Source organism: Macrotis lagotis, chromosome 8 (assembly GCF_037893015.1).
Source record: "Macrotis lagotis isolate mMagLag1 chromosome 8, bilby.v1.9.chrom.fasta, whole genome shotgun sequence".
In the NCBI taxonomy this organism is placed as follows: domain Eukaryota; kingdom Metazoa; phylum Chordata; class Mammalia; order Peramelemorphia; family Peramelidae; genus Macrotis; species Macrotis lagotis.
Window position 1 is genome coordinate 32,149,031 of NC_133665.1, and position 8,307 is coordinate 32,157,337.

At 35.8% G+C, this 8,307-nt stretch overlaps 1 pseudogene; it reads left to right on the forward strand.

The window, feature by feature from the left end:
- The first annotated feature begins 200 nt into the window (after positions 1-200).
- LOC141496421 (farnesyl pyrophosphate synthase pseudogene) lies at positions 201-1,270 on the forward strand (annotated as a pseudogene).
- Positions 1,271-8,307: the final 7,037 nt, after the last annotated feature.

Sequence of the window (8,307 nt, forward strand, 5' to 3'; positions counted from 1 at the left end):
ATACTTATTTTATTCCCTATTGTCTCTAGTCTTTTAATAGAAATGAGTGCTGTATTTGGTCAAAAGTTTTTCAGCATCTATTGAGATAATCAAATGATTTCTGTTGATCTTGTTATTGATATGGTCAATTATGTTGATGGTATATATGTATCACCAATGGTGATACATATATAAGTAAAAAGAAAGCTAGACCCTATCCCATGCCTCTGAGAAGACTATGGCTACATTCCTTTACCAGAATAAATAGAGATCAGAAATCAATTTTTGCCCAAGTGAAGCAAGACTTTGTCCAGCATTTCTCTCAGATTAGAATATATGATGGGGCATCCTGAGGTGGGAGATATCAAAGCTAGGATTGAGGTGGTTCTAGAGTATAATGTTCTTGGGAGACAATGCAGCCAAGACTTGTCTTTGCTCATGGTATTCCCAGAACTGGTGGAACCCTGAAGGCAGGATGCTAGAGAGTCTGGAGAGAACACTAACAGTGAACTCATGTGTGGAGCTGCTCCAGGCTTTTTGTCCTAGTAATGGATGACATCATGAATGCTGTTTTCCCCAAAAAGGTAGCCATGCTGGTATAAGAAGCCTAGTATTGGTTTGAATGCCATCAATGATGGCATGTTGTTGAAAGTTTTTATCTACCACCTGCTGAAGCATTACTGCCATGGGCAGTCCTATTACCTGAATCTCATTGAATTCTTCCAATAGATCACTTACCATACTGAGATTGATCAAACCCATCATCTTGTCATAGCCTCTCAGGGACAAGGTTGATCTTGACAGATTCAATGAGCAGAGATATAGTGCTATTGTTAAATACAGAACAAATACAAATACTCCTACTTATCCATTGCTTCTGCTCTTTTCATGGCAGGCATAGATGGGGAAAAGAACAAATCAAAGCCAAGAATATCTTTCTGAAAAGAGGGGAATTTTTTCAAATTCAGGATGATTACCTTGATCTTTTTGGTGACCCCAGTGTAAATGGAGAAATTGGCACTGACATTTGGAACAACAAATGTAGTTGATGTGGTAAAGTGCCTTCGGCTAGCATCATCTGAACAAAGAAATATATTGGAGGAGAGTTATGGAGGAAGATCCAGAGAAGATTGTCAAAGTGAAGGAACTCTATGATATATTTGTATTGTCTAATTTTTCCACCAAGTTTGAGGGAGAAAATTATGATAGCCTGATGGGGCTCATTGAGATATATCCTCCCCTCTCCATCTTCTTGGAAATGGCAAAGAAGATTTACAAATGTCAGGAGTGACCAGTGAGTTGGCAATGATGAAGGGGACTGGAAGGGCATGGAGCCTTGTATGGTACTGAGAGAGAGGATGTACTTTGAATAAATTATGACTCTTTAAAAAAAAAGGAAAGAAAACCATACCAAGCCTGCCAGGAGCTTACCATAATTCCCCATGTATAATATGCACCTTAATTGGGGAGCCCAAAATTTGGAAAAAATGCATTACATGTAGTTAATGGACTCAAGTTTTATTCGCCATAAAATTCATATAGCTCCTCATCACTGTCTAAACTCCCATTCATTAATTTGTCCTCAATTTGTGTTTCATGTCAAATCACTGTTTTAGGAGAGACTCTGACTGCTCTCTTGCCTGTACTTTGGTCTGTGGTTGACCACAAACACTCCCTGGGCAAGTCTGGTGCATGTATACATGCTTATTCCAATCCCTTTCATGAACTTGAAGTACCAATTGTGTCCAACTTCTCTGAAATCAAGAACTTCTTTTACATCAGCAGCTCTTCTTGCCTCATGCTGAACCATCTTTGTGACATAGGAATTCCAATTATCCTCTGCTCTTCAATTCATCTCTTCAATTCCCTCTAAATCATGCCATTTTGCTGACTTGCCTCTCTTTGTCTTCTTCTGCCATGGCATTTTCAATAGTGTTTCTTCTTCCCCTAGCCAGTCTTGGATTATTTTCTCAGTTGAAGGAGGACCAAACAAGTTCAACTGCATGATTTCCATTCACTTTTGCAAACTGGATCACTTCTAAGGTATTTTATGGTTTTTTTAAAGGTTTTTTTTAACAAGGCAAATGGGGTTAAATGGCTTGCCCAAGGCCACACAGCTAGGTAATTATTAAGTGTCTCAGGTACTCCTGATTCCAGGGCCAGTGCTCTATCCACTGTTCCACCTATCCACCCAAACTGGATCATTTCTAACTTGAATTCAGTACATACAAAAATCTTTTCTGAGCCATTTCTCGATAGAACATGGCAAAAATGTAACTTAATGTACAGATAACAAATACAAAACAATGAGTGCAAAGACAAGTGCAAAACAAGAAATTCAAGTGAAAAATTCAACAACTACGGTTTAAGATACTCTCAGTTCTTAGACCCCCAATTTCTTGAAAACGTTTGTGTCTTATACTTGGGGAAATATGGTACATTCCAATTGGGAAAGGCATCACAAAAAGGGGATGAAAAACAGAGAAAAGTAAAGAGTCTACAAGCTAGAGCCAGAATTGGTTCTGGAAGGAGGTTCAACCCAGACCCCTCCACAAAATGAAGATGCAAGGAGGAATTCACCAGTAGAAGAAGAATGTGGGTCTTACAGAGAGGGAAGAATGACAGGATCTGATGTGGACTAGTCCACATTTAGAAACACATAAATGCCTGCCCAATCAGAGAGACAAAATGATGACCAGAGTGCCGGACTTATGTCTCTATTGGGCAGCATCTTATGAAAATTGAGGGAAAAGTATCACATCGTGACTTTGTAACAAAGTCTGCATTTTAACCTAGAGGGAATTATGAAGTAGAAAGGTCCCATGTAGGAATAAAGGGAACTTTTCTTTCTCCGTAGAATGGTCCTTGGTCGGGGGGTTGTAACTGGGAGCCTGGCAGATTTTATGATTGTAACTGATGTAACTTTTGTGGTCATGAATCAAGGAGAGTGGATTATGTATCATCTTTGTTTTTGTTCTGGATTTATGGGACTGAAGGTTATTTCCCTCTCTTTCCAAATATCTTAAATCATTCTAAGGCAGCAGAAGACGTTTAACAGAAAATGCAAATGTAACTGGGACACTTACAATGACCTAAATGCATGCTGATTACCTGTTCTGTTATTGTTTGCCCTTAAATAAAGAAAATAGAATAAATGTCAACAATAAGAAAAATGAAAGTAGGTCAGTCTGAAAAACCATTAGATCAGAAATAGTTGGAGCAGACCATATCTTTCTCCAGTGGCAAGTTGGAAATCAACATGCAAATGAAAAACATTTGAAGAATCATGACAGTCCCTCTATTAGCCCCTGTAATTAGCAGGAGGGCATTAAATTATTGTGGTGGCTTCATTGCATAACCAGAACTCAGGCAGAGCTGAGGTAGAGGGAAGGCATCATTCACCTCAAGAAGATCCTTATTTTAAGGGGAAGTCCTATAACTTGGGTATTGAGTAACTTTACATCCCTGTATTTCAATTTCTTCTTTGTTAAAAAGAGAATGGATAGACTAATTGATAAGTTCCTGCTCTAACATTCTATGAATCTATTGGGTGGTAGGAAGGAAGTTCTAGAACTGCTGATTTTATGGAAGGAAAGGTCCTTGTGTCTGTCACTGCCAACTGGGCTCCAGTTCTCAAAATACCACAAGAGATAGAAAAACCTTTAGTTATTTAGTTTTAGGGGATGCCCAGTGTAGTACCACTGGATACATATCTTATAATTAGTGATTGTCACTCACTGATATCAACGAAGAACACCTTTTCAGAGACCATGGTCTCTGGGTCCATATAAAAGTAATATGATATAGAAAAAGATAAAGAACTATGATTCTGGAATCAGAGGACCAGAGGATTATCAGATGTCTTGTACATATTTTTCTAACATTTCTCTAGAAATTTGAATTCAGATATTTTTCAAATCCAAATATGCAAAGTTACGATTCATTCATTATATATTTTGTGAAGAGAAGATCTGTATTTTCATTAGTGTGAAAAACAGGAACTTTCCTATATAAAATTCTGATTAGCAGTTTTTAAACCCAGTCTAAGAACTTTTTAAAAGATATTTTGAGGGGGCAGCTAACTGGTGCAGTGGACAGAGCACCAGTCCTGGAGTCAGTAGTACCTGAGTTCAAATCCGGCCTCAGACACTTAATGATTACCTAGCTGTGTGTCTTTGGGCAAGCCACTTAACCCCATTATCTTGCAAAAACCTTAAAAAAAGATATTTTGAGAACTGTATTTGGATATAATTAGCTTACTTTGTAATCCTATGAAAATTTTAAAACATTATTCTGAAAAAAAGGTCTATATTTTTCACTAGATTATGAAAGTGTAATAAAGAATTCCTGTTCTCCAAATTAGTTATCAAGACCTAGGTGGACCTGGGGCTGGTCCAGATAATGTCTTGATTTAGATTATATAGAGATGGGATTTCATCCCAGGCCTTCTTATTCACTCATTTTCTCTATATGTGAAGCTGAAGCTCTAAATAGAAATAGCCTTCTGTATGAATCTGAAATGAATAGCTCATCATCCAACTTTGTCCAGGAATTCCTTCTAATCTAGTACATTTTTTTAAAAAAATAATTTAAATAATATTTTCACTAAAAAGGATTATCTGAATCTATTAAAATACAATTTACTTCATTTTTTCTCACTACTTTGCTCTCTTAAATGTACTCTACTCACCCTGAATCACTAAAGGATCTAGGGCTCTGACATTAAAAGTCAAGGATTTTGTGTGAAAGACCAGACCTGAAAGACTGGATTGTCATAAACTACTTCAAACATGAAAGGCTTTGACCTTTGGAGAAAGACATTTCTTCCATCTCCTTATGTCTTCTTTATAGAGGATATGAAGGTCTGCCTTTCTCCTTCAGGGGGTCCCCATTTTATTCCACTGCCCAAACCTCATACATGAGAACTAGGAGGAATGAAAGAGGCCCTTCCCCATGGGGATCACTCCAGACTGGTCACTGGGAGTCACTTGTTATCTTTGGAACCTTTCTCAGTTAGGTATGTCTTTAGGAGGTACTAAGATCAAAAGCAGGAATCTGACCCTATACAACTCACACTTGTTAGTGGCAAAGCAGAGAAGTTAAGAGTTGGGAAGGGAAAATCTGAGCTTGTGTCAGATGTGAACTAATGAAACATGGTGGGAAGAACCTAGAAGCTGGTATACTTATTGTCTCTGCCAAAAACTAGCAATTAGTATGACAATAGACAAGCCACTCAATCCCCTCTACAAAATGTGGGTGCTAGACACTAACTCAAGTCAGCAAATACTGTCAAATATCCACAATGAATAAGAAACTGGGATGTGTGTGGCAGATATTTGCTGGAAGCAGATTCCACTATTAAATACTCAATTTAATGGAGAGAAAAGAATCAGGACTTCATAAGGGGTTCAATTCCTTAATCTGTAATATTTTTTCCAGATATAGGTGCTCACTGTTCCTAAAAATGAAGTTCACATTGTTCACATTTAGTAGTTAGAGATTCTAGGCTAAAAAGAACATAAGAAAAATAATTAGCTATTTTAGGTGCTAACCTGAAAAATATAATTATCTCTCTCTCTCTCTCTCTCTCTCTCTCTCTCTCTCTCTCTATATATATATATATATATATATATATATATATATATATATATATGTATATATATACATATATATATATATATATATAAACTCCTTGAGGCTGCCTGTTTTGTTTTATAAATTTTGTATCCTCTACAAGAGTAAGAGGTAATCTGAAATTTCATCATCATACTCTTAACTCAGTTTTGTATGTACAATCTTTGGAATGATTATTATAATAATATCAACACCAAGGGCTTATTGTGGAGGTCAAATAAGTTCTTGCATCTGAAGAACTTTATAAACTTTAAGATGTTATATAGATTGGATTTATTTTTATTAATTCACATTCTCTTTTAGGAGCACAGATGTAGAGCTGGAAGGACCCTCAGAGGACATCTTAAGTCCATCCTCTTCATTTTACAAATGAAGAATTATTGTGTTGGCTGCACTGCATAACCAAAATTCAAGCAGATTTGAGGTATAGGGAAGGCGTTACTCACATCAAGAGGAATTAATTAATTAAACAAGAATTAAGCATTAAAAATATACCTCTTTCTCCAACATTAGGGCTCTTACCACTTTGCTACACTGCCCACTGAACCTCAGTTTCCTCAAAAGTTAAATAGAGAATTATCAAGCTTGTATAACACACTTTAAAGTACCATCTAAATATGCCATGGTAATGTGAGGTGTGAATAGTAGTTCACAAATATTGTGGTCTCAGAACTCCTTTTCTCTGAAATATTATTGAGGATGTTAAAAAGCTTTTTTGTGTAGGTTTAATATATATATATATATATATATATATTTATTATATATATTTATATGTATTATCTTAGAAAATAAAACTGACAAATTTAAAAGATCTTTATTAATTCCTTTTAAAATGTTTAAATAAATATAATAAAATAATAAACCTATTGGATGTTAACAGAAAATATTTTTCATGAAAAATAACTATTTTCAAAAAGAAAACATTTAGAGAAGTAACAGTATTTTATATATTTGATGTAAATTTATTCTATTTATGGCTTTATAGAAGATATTTTGATTCTCATATTTACTTTTGCATTCCGTCTGTTATGATATATTGCTTTGGTTGAAATATATGATGAAAATACAGTCTCACATAGATATTTAGCAGGAAAAGGATGGAGTATTTTTAAAAATTTTTTTAGAATATAAACATCTTTTTTTTATTAAAGATATTATTCGAGTTTCACAATTTTCCCCCCAATCTTACTTCCCCCCACCCTGGAAAGCAATCTGTCAGTCTTTACTTTGTTTTCATGTTGTACCTTGATCCAAATTGGGTGTGATGAGAGAGAAATCATATCCTTAAAGAAGAGAAGTCTAAGAGGTAACAAGATCAGACAAAAAGATACCTGTTTTTTTCTAAATTAAAGGGAATAGCCCTTGAACTTTGTTCAAACGCCACAGCTCCTTAATTGGATACTGATGGCACTCTCCTTTGCAGACAGCCCCAAATTGTTCCCGATTGTTGCACTGATGGAATGAACGAGTCCTTCAAGGTTGAACATCGCTCCCATGTTGCTGTTAGGGTGTACAGTGTTTTCTGGTTCTGCTCATCTCACTCAGCATCAGTTCATGCAAATCCCTCCAGGCTTCCCTGAAATCCCATCCCTCCTGGTTTCTAATAGAACAATAGTATTCCATGACATACACATACCACAGTTTGCTAAGCCATTCCCCAATTGAAGGACATTTACTTGGTTTCCAATTCTTTGCCACCACAATCAGGGCTGCTATAAATATTATTGTACAAGTAATGTTTTTACCCTTTTTCATCATTTCTTCAGGTTATAGACCTAGTAGTGGTATTGCTGGGTCACATTTTTGTTGCCCTTTGGGCATAGTGGATGGAGTATTTTAATAGGCACGAAACATTTTAGTATTGTTATGAAGATAGTTTTGAGTTTTGTGGTCACTTTGAAAGAGTCTCAGGGACCACAAGAGGTCTGCATATCAAATTTTGAGAACTGTCATGCTAGAGCAGGGATTGACAAAGTATTACCCAGGTCAGTTCCAATCCACCACCTGTTTTTGCTTGTCCCTTGAGCTAATAGTGTTTTTTACATGATTAAATACAAAACAGGCTGTAACACAATCCCTGTTAGGCGACTCAAATAGTGCTGTGATAAAATTTCTATAGCAGTATAGTCCTGGGTATGAAATCTGGACCTTGAATAGCTTTCCTTTAAAAAAATAAGCCTAGAAATTATATGGATAGACTATGCAATAAAGTGAGATACTCCTATGCAATAAAGTGAGATATTTCTTTTTCAATCTAAATTTTAGAGAGAGAATCACTGTAGGTTTTTGAAAGTTCATTCCTTCACCTTCCTTTTAGAATATTTTAGGATGATCTAGTCTTTATGAAAGAAACAGAAAATTCGACATTTAAAATCTTAACTGCATTTCATGATAAAAGAATTAAGTTTAACACCTCTATATTTCATGCTGCTCTTGCCAGCAAAGTAAACAAAAGAACAAAGTTTTAAGTAACATAAAATTCAAAAATTAATAGCAGTGCATTAATAGTTCAGGATTTGTTTTTTCCCTAAGTAATAAATGCCAAAAGCATTGTTTATGATGCTTTGTGGTGGGCATCTGCTGGGATAAATAGAAACAAAACTGGGCTCAAGATCCATAGTGATTATATATTATAATCTCCAGCACCTACACAACACTAATTTATGTTTCTAGTACCCTGGAGAACTCCCTTCT